This window comes from Temnothorax curvispinosus, unplaced genomic scaffold (genome assembly GCF_003070985.1).
Source record: "Temnothorax curvispinosus isolate PA1 unplaced genomic scaffold, ASM307098v1 QBEX01000108.1, whole genome shotgun sequence".
Lineage (NCBI taxonomy): Eukaryota > Metazoa > Arthropoda > Insecta > Hymenoptera > Formicidae > Temnothorax > Temnothorax curvispinosus.
Window position 1 is genome coordinate 48,562 of NW_020209888.1, and position 9,616 is coordinate 58,177.

Sequence of the window (9,616 nt, forward strand, 5' to 3'; positions counted from 1 at the left end):
AGAATTTTCTGAATTATAAGTCTTTAAAGTTTATAAGTAATATTACCATTATATAATGTTATCTAATTGTAAGGTATTCCACTTGAAGATTGCTCGATTTGCTTTACAAAGTGTGTTCTGTGTGTGTCACTAAATATTACATGAATTACGGGGATGAATCTCTGTAATCTTTGAAATACGCATACGTACGCGCGCACACGCACACGCACAAAAAAAGTGTAGATTTACATTTTTATATGGTGTACCTTGAATAACATTAGTGATATTTAAAGACTCATAATTCAAAAATTTCTTAGCGAGAGAGGGTTTATAACTATACTGTTCCAAAAATGTTTTGATATCAACTATAGAAATCTTTAATAAGATTTAGGTCTTATCTTGAAATTTTACAGTAATGTGTAATTTGATGTAATCTTTTATTCAAGGTCATCCAAAGACTTCAAGATTACTCTTTTCTTGCTCTTTTAAGACTATACAATACATTTTTTCACATAATGATTTGAAATCATGAATTTCTAATGTGTTTCTTTAGAAATATTCGCGATGGCAATTTTTAGTGTTCACCCTGTACATATAAATTTTATACTTATTGTTAGTTTTTTATATATTTTATTTATTTATTAGGAAGTCTCTTTACTATATAAAAAATTGTTTAACTATGTATTTTTGCGATACTTTATTGATGATTATTATCTAAACCATAAATTATAGCTTTGAATTTATATAGGTACAGACTATCTGGTAATTATAGCTATATCATCTCTTGTGCGCAGATAGCCCGGCAAGCTGTTTTTGTAACTCATAACGACATCAGTTTCGTTATCGTTATATTGTCGTTGCGCACAAAATAAAGCGTAACGAATTTTTATCTCCAAAATATTGTTTTTAAAGAAAAATGTTTTAAATAAAAGTTGTTTGGTTTGAAGGGGGACACATAATTCCACTGTGTCATGTAGTTGTTGTCGTTTTTAAGAAATTAAAGGTGATTAATTTCTTAAATGGAACTTGATTTTTCCCTTGAGATAAAAGTTGTAAATCTCATCAAGACGTTTTTAAAACACTAATAAAGCTCTCTTTTGTTAAGAATTTTCTGAGATATTTTAAATTACATCATAATATTTTATAAAATATAAAATATTTCGTATTTACTTTTTGATGACTTTATCTTGATACTTTTATACCTACAGTACTGACAGAAAATTTCAGGACTATTGTATAGCCATATTTTTCTTAGTTGATTGCGTTAATTGCAACCATATCTAAACTGCGACGTTATATCAGGTTAGGAGGTCTCTTTTTCCTTCTTTTCGAAGTTCTTTCGTGCGTAATGATGACGACATTCAATAATTCATACTCGTATTGGATGAAAGGCATATAAGTGCGCGTTCATGTTGTCCCGAAACTTTCTGCCGGTAGAATAATGAAAGGAATCAATTGTTGTGTAAAAAAGCAGAAAAAATTATTTTAAAACAATTTTATTGCATTTTGTAGACGCATTTAATTTTGTAAAATTGCAATAAAACTTAATATTATTATTCAATTTCTTTCATTATTCTACATATAAAAGTATCAAAGTAAAGTCATCGAAAAATGTAAACTGGTATAATCATAATATTAAATATTTATCGAAAGTATTATTTATTTTATGTTTTCATGAACTTATAAAATGTGGCAAGCACATGTAAAAAACAGCAGCTACTAAAAAAGAAATAAATTAATAAAAATTACTTGCACTTACTATACTGTTAACAAATCTCTCAGCCCTTGTATACTTATATCTAGTCCTTGACCTTGCTTAGTTCTTTCTTCCATTATTCTAAGAAATTCATTTACATTAAATTTACTATAGTCCCTGCCTCTAAATTCTTTATATTTCTCTTTTTATTTATATTAAATTCTACTTTTAGCCATGCATGAGCCATTATTTTAGGTTTCTTATTTACTTGTACCTTTACTTCCTTATTCGAAAAAATTAAATCTATTATCGTTCGACTATTTTTTGTAACTCTTGTTGGACAATCAACATACTGCCTCATCCCTAGGTTTTGCATTACCGTTAATAATTTCTTTGTATAAAATAAATCTACCATTATATCTATATTAAAGTCCCCTATCACTATACACAGTCATACTTTATTATATTAAATTTTCTACTGTATCTCCCAAAAATCTCACGAAATCGCCATTATCGACGCACTCGGCGAATGGTACACTACTGCTATCATACCTTTATACAAATTCTCTCTCATTTCTACCACCACGTACCAACAATTTGAGACACTATCTTTTTCTTATCAATTATTCTAAATTTAATATCATCCCTAACATATAACAGTACTCCTCTTGTATTTCTATTTTTAGCATCACATCTAACTATACTATACCCCGGTACATTGACCTCACTATCCTCAATTTCTACAGTTAATCTAGTCTCGGATAACGCTAGAATCGCAGGATTCACTCTCTTCATAATCTGATGTTGAATTTCATCCTTATGCGCCAATAAGCTTTGTGCATTCGTATACCAGAGTAATTCCACTTCTTCCTAGGCTGTGGTTGCTATTTTGCATCTTCCCAGCCGGCTCTTTTTTTCTCCTCTTGAGAAAGTATTTTTAAATTGTTTTATGTCTGTTTGTCTTCTGTCTCACATCCTAAGATCACTGTCCCTTTACCTCCTTTTCTTAATTTAGTAATTCCTATTTCCATCTTGGTTATGTCAATTTTTTCTTTAATAATTTTTTTCGTAATTTTACTCTTTTGTTGTACTTTTGGTTTTATAATCATGATATTTTTCTCCTTCCTCTCTTTAATCACATCGCTATATTTTCTTGTCGCTCCACCTGATGGTCCATATGCCCCTTGCATCAACATTTTTCTCAATTTTTTCATTTTCTGTTTAATGCCTTCCATCTCCTCACGGACTATTTCCTTTATCATTGACTTGATCTTCTTTTTACATGCTGTCTCATATTTTAATTATTTCACTGTTCTTAGAAGCCAATCTATTTTTCTATCAATATCCACTGCTCCACTCGTGCCTGCTACTTTATTTCCGCTGATTGTCGCCGGACTCATTTTTTCAGGTCCCGTTGAGAGAGATAGATAGATAGATAGATATAATTTATTATGCCCGAGAAAAACTAAAGGGCAAAGATTAACAATACAAAAAAGAAAACAAAATGTGCGTGCTCTCTACACAAATCAGTTAAGAGTAGAGCACAACTTAACAGCTTATCACAACAGTATACACTGTAAAAAGACTAGAACTAACGCAGCTTAAAAATAGGAACAATGTAAGTAGAATAAAACTAACTAATACTAATACTAATACTAAGAATAAGACGCTACACAACTTACAAGCTGATAACAGGGAAAAACACCATCATAAGCCCCGTGCAAGCAATTAATATCATGCAACTTTACGTGCCAACAGATATGCCTTGAGAAGACCTTTGAAGGAGACAATTGAGGAAGCAGAGGTAATATTACTAGGAAGAGAATGCCAAACGTATATAGATAAAAGATGAAAGGAGTTTCTATAGGTGGTAGTTCTATGGGAAGGAATATGAAAGGTTTGGGATGCAACAAGGCGGCGGTCAGATCTCCTCAACAGCGGATCAAGCAAAGCAAAATTGTCACGCAGATACGAAGGAGAGCGCATGTAAAGTATGCAAAACATTTGACAGCCAAGAAAGTATAACCTCCTGTTTTCAACTGTAAGCCACCCCAATTGTCGCCTGAACGGAGTAATATGTTTGTCACGCTTAAGATCAAATATAAAATTAAGCGAATGCAACAGTTCACAAGTCTCTGTAATAAGGTGTTCAATTCTCCAGTCAAACCATGATAGACTAGGCAGCAGTAGTCAATGTGCGGCATAATTAAAGCTAATACCAGCCTTATCCTTAACCTTGTGGACAAAGAGTTTTTGTTAAACTTAAGCTTGTACAAAAAATAATGCACTTTTTGAGAGACATGCAAGATATGTTTTTTCCAAGATAGGTTAGTTGTAAAAATTACACCCAAATTCCTAGCTTCGTTAACAAAGGGTAAAGGCGTATGGTTTACAATGATAGGAAGTAGACAATGGAGGTTAATATCATTGACATAAGCCTGACTACCAAATATAAGTACCTTTGATTTTGCAGGATTGAGTTTAAGACCATTTAACGTAGCATAATCAAAAATAGCATTCGCATCCTTTGAAATCAACTCGAGACCGTGAAGAATGTCAGCGCGAGTACATTGGAGATATATTTGTACATCATCCGCGAATATCATATGATAAACAAAAGACAGGAATCCACCTATATCATTGATATAAAGAGCAAATAGAAGTGGGCCAAGTACAGAGCCCTGAGGGACGCTAGTCGACGTAAAAAGCCACTCAGAAAATTTACCCTTATCGTCGAATACAGCTTGAGAGCGGCCAGTAAGGTAAGAAAAAATCCACGCGAGAACCTCATCAGAAAAACCGATTTCTTTCAGTTTGATAACCAAACAAAGATGTGGGACCGTATCAAACGCTTTACTAAAGTCGAATAAAATCATGATTGTAATGAGTCTTTTATAAATTCCCATTATAATGTCGTCACAGACACGTAAAAGAGCAGATTGCGTATTGAAACCAGAACGATACACAGCTGTCTGGGATTCAGCAGGTTATGTTCGTTCAAATAGTCGGTGATTTGTGAGGCCACCATGCGTTCAAGAATTTTTGACATTTCAGGAAGGTTAGCAATAGGTCGCGTATCAGACGGTGACAGTGGAGTGCGAATCTTTGAGAGCTTTATTAGTCTTCTCGGCTATTTTTTACAATATATTCTTTCAACCTACGTTTGAATGGTTCAATTCTTTCGCATTGCTTAATTTCTACCGGTAGGGCGTTGTACATATTTAAACCTTCATAAAATAGACTTTTCTGTGCGCTTCTCGTCCTGCAATATTGAATTCTAATATTCTCAGCCTGCCTTGTTTGCCGTCCACTCACATCTCCTACTATTTCTATCCTATTACTTAAATGTTTTGGCATTATGCCTCTTACTATCTTAAAAATAAAAATACATACATTGTACATTAGCCTTTGTCTTACATTCATAAACCTAAAGGTTTGCAACATTAATTCTACCTTTGTATATCGCGAACATTGTAATATGACTCTGGTTTTATGCCACTTGCAGTCGATTCAATTACGTTTGACCCATGCCTACTAACATCGTTGCGCAATATTCAAAATGAGGCGTTATGATAGACTTATACACAGTAGGGTTGTGTGGGGTAATGTGCAACAAGGGGTGATGTGCAACGTTTCCGATTCCCGGTCTACATGTAGACATTTGACAGAACCGCATACTGCCATCTATTTGTGTCAATAGTACCTTGTTTTAGATAAATAACTCGCGAGATGGCACGCACCCTGGTTTGCTGTACGAAAAACAAGTTAAATTTCTCGAGCTCAATGTAATTTTCGCTTTTCACCTTCATAGTGATTTCGTGAATTGGTTTTAGTCATCTTAAAGGTAAATATTTTTATATTGTTAGTTTTTTAAGTACTTTTGATAATCCAAAGCGATTTTGTGATTTTCTTACGTTGTGTTGGTGTCACGCCAGTCCGCGCAAAATAGCGTGTTTGGGGTGATGTGCAACACTTTTTTTGGGGTGATGTGCAACACCCATTTTTCGCTAGTTTATCGCTATTTTACGATTGAACATGTGTATATGAAGTGGGAGTATTTAATGCATTTTTCAATGTGTTTAGTCATTATGCCACGAAAGTATAAAAATAAGGGTATCGCTGTTCCGGTCAATTGCGAGCTAATTTGGGCAGCAATAAAATTGCTGAAAGGCGATCATCCGGTTGCGTTTTTTCTTTTATTATATTAATTTTTAAGCGATAAATAAATAAGAATTCAAATAAAAAATGATTTTTTTTTGTGAAATTTCCATTTGTCAGAGGTCGATTACAATACAGTGAAATTTTTTGTTCACCAGATTTCGATTAATTTGTATTTAAGAAGCCCAAATTTAACATTTAAGTCGATTGATGTCGATATTCATGTATTTTTTACCTTAATTTTACCTGTGTTGCACATCACCCCAAGAAAATTTGAAAATGCTAAAACAGACGTTTTTTTGAAAACTCGAAAAATTTTTAGGAAAAATTTAAAATTTTGAAAATCTAATCACGCAGAATTGTAGTATTTTTCTTCCTCTACATTATACAGTCATGATATATTCAAGAATTTGATTTTTGGATATGTTTTCCGAGCAACGAGTGAACGTGTTGCACATCACCCCACACAACCCTACATCTAGTGTACACCGATATGTCATTTCCTATTCTATTCAGAAAGCTCACTTTTTTCCCTATTTTCTTCAACATATAATCACAGTAATCGTCCTAACGAAGTTTACTATCGATCATTACATCCAGATGTTTTGCTTTCTCGACCCGGCTCTATTACAGTTCCATCCAAACTTTTTACTATTACCTATGTTTGCTTTTATTTCTTTCCTTATACTTCTAACTATCATATATTTGGTCTTAACTGCATTCATTTTTAACATATTTACATTCATCCATTCTTCAAGTATACCGAGCACCATATTTAGTTTCATTTCTAAGTCCTCACAACTTTCTCCTGTTACACTTGCGGTCGTGTCATCTGCAAATAATCTAAATATACTTCCCTTCGGGCAGACTTTATAACTATATCATTTATGTACAAAATAAACAATAGAGGTCCTAATACGGATCCCTGTGGCACGCCAAATACTGTCTCAATTATTTTAGAACATATATCATTGAATCTAACTTGCTGCTTTCTATTACTTAAATACGATTTTATCCATTCCAATACAACTCCTGAGAGTTGTAGATTACCCGTTTTGCTTCCTCATAGAGGAAGCTTTGTTTTCGTAAATTCGTATATGAACCTTTGATTGCGTATAAAGTTGGCTCTAATCAACCAAATTTAAAAGAATTATATGTATATAAAATAGGGGTAGAAGAAACCAAAGAAAAGATTGTTTTTTGAGTTTTTAATGTCAATATGTTCAGAGTGTTTTAAAACGTCGAAATATTGCATTAAAAAAAATGTCGGTATGTGTGTATGTATGTATGTATGTCTGTGCCTTTACAGAAATTTCTATAACTCCAGAACTGATCAACCAAATCTTAACGAATTATATATGAAATAGGAGTAGAAAAGACTGAAGAATATAATAGAATTAATAAAAATTGTTAATAATAAAGGGGTTACCGATTTCTGTTAAAAAAAGGTTTACCGAAATTTTTTAATTTTATTATATTCTTCAGTCTTTTCTATATTTCTATTTCATATATAATTCTTTAAGGCCGGTATTCATAGTCGGGTCTTATATCCAAGATTGTCTTAAGTATAGTCTTAAGGCGTCACCAGCCAATCAGAGGGCCGTATTAGCATCTTAAGACATTACTTCCTCTATGAGAAAGCCAAGTGCAAATTTCTAATTTGCACAATTTTTTTTTACTTACTTTACTTTCTTATTTATTAATTAATCTGTTTAAATTAAAAATAGTCCGTTTGGGATAAATAATAGTCAAATAGCTCTCATGAAAGTAACGATGATAATAAAGAAAATACCTGGATCTTTTGTGCTGAAATACAGGGAAATCAAACAAATTATGGTACCGATACAGATCCTGTGGCAATTCGGTTCACGCTGAATGCTCTGGATGCGATTCAGCATTAAAATGGCGATTTTTTTAAATTTTGCATGTTTTTATAATAATTACAGTTTCTATTGGTAAAAGTATATTGCTATGTGCCCTAATATGGCAAAAAATAGTATATTGCTGTATTTCAGATTTATTTAGTGATTGTTATCCCGTATACTGACTCTCTTTACCCCGTACTCTAGGTAATGGGAGTAAAAGCCTTTTTTTTTTCCAAATTAAAAAACTACTTATATTCGATGATTTTTTACAGTTTTTACGAATACTATCAAGAAGTTAATTAGTTATAGTTTTTAAGATTCGCTTAAGTTTTAACTTGAAATAAATATATGATATTTTTAATGTACTTTTTTGACTTTATCTTTAAGTGGCTCCCCTTTGACCCTTTTCCTCTATAGCCTTATATCTTTAAAAGTATAGTTATTATGATATATAGATACCATATTATGATTATCATTATTGTTACAATTACGTAGCACAGTAATTGTATCTTATTATATTAATAATTATAATTATATAACTGCAATTGTTCACTATAAAAGAATGTTTTAATAAAAGGCGATTGCAATACAAATATGAGTGCTCAAATAAATTAATGACAGATGGTAATAATATAATGAAAGAGAGCGCCATTGTACATACTTGTTTATCTTTTTACTTAGCAGCAATTGCCATCATTAATGCGTATGTGCTAATTGTATTTTGCCAGTCAAATAACTCGCATTATCTATCTCTTTGTCGACAAAAGGAATTAACTGCAATAAAAATGTTAATCACTGAAATTTGTCACTTTTTTACTTGTAAATTTAATGTAAAATTTGATGTATCTGTTTAGGTATTGTCTGAATTGAAAACAATTCTCAAATGTGATTAGATCATTGAGCATGAAAAACTATGTTAGTAACTATAAAAGAATAATTTATTAATTTCGTAAAACATGCAGTTTTTGTAAATATGCAAATAATTTTCTCAGTAATCAGAAAACATCTAAAAATATATTCGAACAGTTACAGAAGAAAAATACATCTTTACAAATATTTATAAATAAATTTTACATTTATAATATTAATAATTAATTATTAATAACAATAAGTGAAACACGACCGTTATGATATACAATCAATTAATGAGAAAAACGCCATTTACAGACCGGACTGGATCTTGATACTCTGACACGCCACTCTGACACGCTTGGCTCTAGAACACCGTGACCGCCAGGGCACGAAGCCCTCGAAGCACGCGCTCCGCCTAACCGAGTAAGTAAGGAAACGATGAAAGTAGTGGTATTTCACCAGCGATGTTGCCATCTCCCACTTATGCTACACCTCTCATATCTCCTTACAGTGCCAGACTAGAGTCAAGCTCAACAGGGTCTTCTTTCCTTGCTAATTTTTCCAAGCCCGTTCCTTTGGCAGTGGTTTCGCTAGATAGTAGATAGGGACAGTGGGAATCTCGATAATTATTTGTAAAACTAATTAGAAATAATTTTTTATTTTTAATTTAATTTAATTAGGCTTTCGGCTAATTTTTCTGAAAGTTTGATATGTGGTAGTTATTCTCAACACGTAGAACCAAAGTGTCAATAGGCCTCCCGCGAAAAACGATTGTATTAAAACCGTATTAAAAGCTTATATGAATTTATTAAGAATCTTATTAGAATCGAATATGCAAATCAATTATAATTTAAATATGTCATATTTAAATCAAATTAAAGTACCCCATCTTATTTAATCTATATATGGATTAAACTGGACCTTGCTTTGTTAAAGTATGCAAAATCAGCCGCACAGACCTAAGAAAATGCAAAGTTAATATGTTTTTAATTTGCCAAGTGTGGATTAAATATGGTAATAAATTCAAAATTAATTTGTTAAATATAATCATATAAGTCAAATATAA

General features: G+C 32.1%; 1 long non-coding RNA gene across 2 annotated transcripts; it reads left to right on the forward strand.

Annotated features, from left to right (window-relative positions):
• Positions 1 to 3,037: 3,037 nt before the first annotated feature.
• On the forward strand, positions 3,038 to 9,002 carry LOC112457609. 2 transcript variants are annotated; one of them, XR_003041130.1, is made up of 4 exons: positions 3,038 to 3,479; positions 3,543 to 3,666; positions 4,149 to 4,437; positions 8,866 to 9,002. It is a non-coding gene; the product is annotated as an uncharacterized LOC112457609 (long non-coding RNA). The 2 variants fall into 2 exon arrangements; XR_003041126.1 differs by having other exon boundaries at positions 3,038 to 3,293; positions 3,434 to 3,666.
• Positions 9,003 to 9,616: the final 614 nt, after the last annotated feature.